This window comes from Lepus europaeus, chromosome 17 (assembly GCF_033115175.1).
Source record: "Lepus europaeus isolate LE1 chromosome 17, mLepTim1.pri, whole genome shotgun sequence".
NCBI lineage: Eukaryota > Metazoa > Chordata > Mammalia > Lagomorpha > Leporidae > Lepus > Lepus europaeus.
In genome coordinates this window covers 15,962,356-15,968,355 of record NC_084843.1, presented here as the reverse complement: position 1 = coordinate 15,968,355, position 6,000 = coordinate 15,962,356, and positions in this window count along the sequence as shown.

Genomic DNA, 6,000 nt, shown 5'->3' with positions numbered 1-6,000 from the left:
CCACTGTGAGTGCGGGTGTGAGGAGGCCGTTAGAACTAGGTCCTGGGTTCTCTGTGCCCCTGGGCCGACTATATAGCACTTCCTCCTCCATAAAATGATGATCATGGTGCTTAGCAGGAAATGCATATACTCAGTTAATTTTTAAAATAATTGTATTTATTTATTTTCTTTTGAGAGGCAGAGAGACAAAGATAGAAACCTAAAGACAGACACCCATCCTCTGGTTCATTCCCTCAAATTCCCACAATAATCCTAACTGGACCAGGATAATCAAAACCTGGAGCCAGGATCTCAACGCAGGTCTTCCATGTGGGGGCCAAGGACCCAACCTCTTGAGCGATCACCACAGCCCCTGAGGGTCTACACTGATGGAGAGCTGGAATCAGGAGCTGGAGCCAGGATTCAAACCCAGTACTCTGATATGGGATGCAGGTATCCTAACTCTCTGCCTACCTGCTGTGCCAAATGCTTGCTCTCTTGGCTAATTTTGAAAGTTAAGTCCATTATACGATGTGTACATGTATGGAAAAAGCACATAGTACCCCTTAAATATAAACGATTGTATATGACTGCTAAAAAATCGTTAATATACAATTCTACATGACTTAAAAATTGTTAATAAAGAAAGTAAATAAATTCTTACTACTAAATTCTAAGTTCTTTCCAAGGTTGGCCAAAGATGAGGAGTTTTGTTTTGCTTTGTTCCATTTGTTTTCACTTTCCCCTTACCTTCGGGGAGCACCTGGGTGTGCCTCCCAGAAGACTGGGAAATCAGCCTTCCCTGTGGAATACTGAGCCTGACTGGTTCTGAGGAAGAACCGGGAGTCTCCCGGGGAAGGCAGGTCACAAGAGACTCATGGACTGATGTTCCGACCGGAAGATTCTGCGTTGTGTACGTAGGCAGCTCAGGGGTTACCCTGTTGATCTGAGCATGATCAGGCCCAAATCCTCATTCTTAGCTACTCACCTCCTCTCCTTTCCTATGACTTTCGGCATTCCTCGTGGGCAGCGCTGTTGAAATTTATAGCTGCTCCCTTTGAACCCGACTGACTGCCCAGAGGTCAAACACAGCAGCTTTTTCAGAGTTTATTTGTATAAACTAACACTTTGCTGCCCTGTGGAATTACGCACATCCACGCGGCCAGTTAAACCCGTGACATGAGAGGACGGTGAATAATTCCTATTTTGCACACTTCGAACAGAGGCATCAGAAAGGCCCTTGAACTAGGAACTGGGACATACGTGGATTCTAACGCCCTCTGTCGCCAGTAAGTTTGGGGGAAGAGCTTTATGTGCGGTGACCACAATGCTGACTGTGGAAAGGCTGCTGGTGGAACAGGGTAATTACTGAGGTCTTTCCCCAACTGTGATGAACTCTGACTACCCTACTCTCGTGCTCTTGAAAATTCTGTCACTTTCTAAGGGATTTTTTTTTAAAGAAATCAAAGTTAATTAATTACTTTATATCTGTCTATCAAGAAATCTTTATTGAGGCAGGCATCTGGCCCAGCAGTTAAAATGACCACGGAGTCTGGATTCAGTATCTCTCTCCAACTCCTGACTCCAACTTCCTGCTAATGTAGACCCTGGGAGACAGCAATGATGCCTCAAGAACTGGAGTTCCTGCCACCCAGGTGGGAGACCTGGATTGAGTGCCTGGCTCCTGGCTTTGGCCCTGGCCCAGCCTTGGCCATCACAGACATTTGGAGAGTGAACCAGCAGACAGAAGATTTCTCTATGTCCTTCTGCCTTTCAAATAAAAAAACATAAATGAAAACATTTTTTTTAAAAAAAGAAGAAAGAGTTGCAAAAGGGAGACAGATCTGGGAGATGGTTTCCTTGGGGAAGTTCACAGATAGATTTAGCTGCATGGTTAGAGGCACACAGGGAAGTCTTCCAGGCAACTCAGAAAGTAGATTCGTGGCTCAGGGTAAGGCTAGAGATAGAGACAGAGTATGAGGTCATTTCAAAAAGTTTCTGGAAAATTAAAACATAAATTTTATTTGAGATCTATGTGTAGTATTTTCATCATTCACATTTTCCTTTAGTTTTTTTGAGGATTCCCTCACAGACACAGACTTCAAAATTCTTTGCACCAAGGCTGGTGCTGTGGCGTAGTGGGTAAGGCCGCTGCCTCCAGGGCCGGCATCCCATGTGGAAGTCAGTTCGAGTCCTGGCTGCTCCATGTCCAATCCAGCTCTCTGCTATGGCCTGGGAAAGCAGTAGATGGCCCAAGTCCTTGAGCCCCTGCACCCACATGAGAGAACCAGAAGAAGCTCATTGCTCCTGGCTTCAGATCAGCACAGCTCCAACTGTTGCAGCCATCTGGGGAGTGAACCAGCGGATGGAAGACCTCTCTCTCTCTCTCTCCCTCTGCCTCTCTGTAACTCTGCCTTTCAAATAAATAAGCAAATCTTTTAAAAAATTCTTTGCATAAAATAAACTTATTTATTAATTCCACTTCTCACAAACTTCTTAGGTACCCTTGTATTTATTGGTGAAAACTTTCAAATACCACTAACCACAGAGTAAGAAAATGAAGGGGAGGGGGGAACAAAAGTATGGGGAAGGAACTGTCATCACTACCATTTTCCTAAGGTTGCTTTTCAAAATGACAATATTTCTAATATCTTCAAGGACACATGTCTGTGTAGCCATTTCAGGCACTATATAACAACAGATAAGAAAAATGCAGATTGTAACATTACTAAATGTATATGCATATGTGTGTCTGTGACTCTCCTTCCTTGTTCAAGGAAAACATGGTAAGCGGCTCCCAGCCAGGTGAGCCGCCCGGGACCAGCAAGGGGCAGGTTGCGCTCTCCTTTCGAGTTTCAGTCCATTGTCCTCACAGGCCCGGTTTTTGCAGGATGTTCCGCTCTGTGACTGGAACGTGCCTGGCCCAGAGGACGCGGTATCAGGCAGACAACATATTTCTTACTTTAGAAGTGCAACTGGTAGAATAAAGAGCCTGAGAACCGGAACTGCTGCCAGAAATAGCCGGGCAAATTCACCCACTTCCAAGAAGGTCACTCGGTTTCAGCACAGGGTGCAGGCAGATCGAAGCGGATTCTTGGCACTGTCACGGCCGTGTCTGCCTGTTGCATAACTTCGCTCCCTTGATCGAGAGCCCTGGTGTTGACCTGGCGTTTTCTGTTCCTCTCTGCGATAGCGTTTTGCAGCCGTGTCATAATAATCACTCTTATCAGGTGACCTTCCCCAATAAGTCAGCCTCCGTTCTGTTTCAGCAGCTCTCTGTTGAGAATCCTATTTTCACTGAACAATTATAACCTACGAGCTGTCATCTGTCAGGTTTTAAGTGTTTGTTAGAAATTGTCCCCGACAGGTAGTCATTAGACAGCTGAGAGCCATAAACAATGGGAAAAGTGAGCAGCAAGCCGGAGCCGCCGATGACATCTGAATCCATTTCTTAACCTGAATGTAGGAAGGGCCCTGGAGATGCAAGATCATTGCCCTAGGAGAAGCAGCGCTGTGGGCCTTCACACACCACACCTCTGTGCACACAGTGTTTGTGTGAATAAACTAGAGCAATACTGGGTGGTTTTTTTTCCTCTTGGACCTATCCTCAAGTAGGAATTGGAAAAATATGATAATGTCTCAGACTGATGCATAACTCAAGAGGTTGCCTTGAGACAGCAGCTATTAGTTTTCCTTCTTTTACTTAACACCGCCCTGACCGCTCGTCTGCATTACGTCACTGGACCCTGGAGAACACTATGTGACAGATCCTGGCTCGTCAGATTTTCGTGAGGAGGAAAACTGAGGTTTAGCGAGGTCAAAGAACTTGCCAAACGAATGAGCATGTAGCCCAGTTGTTAAGGCTCTCACATCCCACGACTCGGAGGGCCTGGATTGCTCTTAGGTCCACCTCCCAAGTCCAGCTTCCTGCCAACGCAGACCCTGGGAGGCAGTGGTGCAGGCTCAAGTATTTGGGTCCTTGCCACCCACACAGATTGGGTTCCTAGCTCCTGGCTTTGGCTGCATGGGGAGCTCTGGCTACTGCAGACTTTCAGGGGTGAATCAATGGGTGGGTGTGCTCTCTCTGTCCATCTCTCTGTGTCTCGTTCTACCTCTCAAATAAAGAATAATCAATAAAAAATTTTAAAAAATAACTTGCTCAAGAATGAAGAGCTGGGAAATGGCTGTGGGGGGGCTTCTTCCAGAGCCCTCTTCCCCAAATCCCCCTTAACCACTGACATGGAAGTCTCTAGACCCTCTCCTACTTGGAACACCAGATCCTCCTTTATGAAACTGGAAGAAAGAGCTCCTCCATCCCCCCCACCAACACACACACACACACACACACACACTCCCCACCAGGGTCTCTGATTCAAGTCACACTTGGTTAGGAGGGTGGTGGCATGGCCAACTTGGTTTCAGCCAGGGGAGAAACTCTCCAAGTCATGGTGGAGCTGTTCTAGCCCCGCCCTCCTCAACTCAGCACTTTGCCAGGATGCCTTGGGTAACTGTAGATATTCAAGATGCACAGAGATCCAGATCTAAGAATATACCTGCATGTGTCGCTTAGAGGTCTAGAGCCCTCTGTTGGCACTCAACTTCTTTTTCAAGCCCATGACTTTTTTCTTTTCTCCTGCATGATAGAATGTGAGCTTGTCTTTCTCATTTCATTGGTCTTCCCCCCGTTGGTATTTTTCCACCATTTCCCCTGACTTAGGGAAATTCAAACTTTCACTTCCCTAGAAGCCTCGGACATGGCCGACCATGAAGTTCAATGGAGCAGAAGACCCTTGAACGTTAGCCCTGGCTATGTTGGATTCTGTGTCATTAACAGAGGCCTGGTGGGAGTGGGGGTGGTCCTGCTGGTTGACAGTCCCTGGGAAATGGATGTAAACCATCTCAGAAATGCTAATTGCTAAGTGTTCACTGAAGCCTATCTATGTGTTTATGTGGGATACTAAAGCACGAGACCAACTCCAAAGAACCCATAGCCTGATTGCACTCAAAGAATGAGGGAAAATATATATATAATCAGGTGTTCAAATGTGCAGAATATGATTCGATTGATGGAAGTTTCTTTCAGGTACACATCTACAGAGTTACAGAAAGAGGTAGAGACAGAGAGAGAAGTCTTCCATCCGCTGGTTCACTAACCAGATGGCTGCAACAGCCGGAGCTGCACTGATCTAAAGCCAGGAGCCAGGAGCCTTTTCTGAGTCTCCCACACAGGTGCAGGGGCCCAAGCACTTGGGCCATCTTCTACTGCTATCCCAGGCCATAGCAAAGAGATGGATCGGAAGAGGAGCAGGTGGGACTAGAACTGGCGCCCATATGGGATGCCGGTGCTTCAGGCCAGGGCTTTAACCCATTGTGTCACAGCACCGACCCCTATTTTCTCTATTAAAATGCAAATAGAAGGGTGTTTGGCCTAGCACTTAAGACACCATTTAGGACACCATATCCTGTACCAGAGGGCCTAGGTTCAAGTCCCAGCTCTGCTTCTGATTCCAGCTGCCTGCTAACGCACACCCTGGAAGGCAGCATGTAAAGGCCAAGTACATGGGTCCCTACTACCCACGTGGGTGACCCCAATTGAGTTCCTGACTCCTGGCTTTGGCCTGGCCCAGCATCAGCCAATGTAGGCATTTAGGAAGTGAATGAGCTAATGGACTTGCTCTCCTGCACTGCCCCCTAGCCCCCACCTTTCAAATAAACAAGTAAAAATTTTCAAATAAAATGCAAAAAAGAAGTATATAATTTTCTGTGGGGAACCAACTATGGTATCATGCTGAAGACATCTATCAGGATTTTCTCGCTGGTATTTACATTTTCCTACTTGTGGGGTTTTACCTTTGGAATCCAAATATCAAGTGCCCCCTGCCCTTTATTACCCCTCTAACACACCTGCAGGGACCCCTGAAGGCACAGAGAGAATTCTCATGGTCTCCACACCCCTGCCTTTGAGGAGGAGACGACAAGTGCGTCGGGGTGAGGGCTCCGGGCCCAGGACTCCTGAATTCC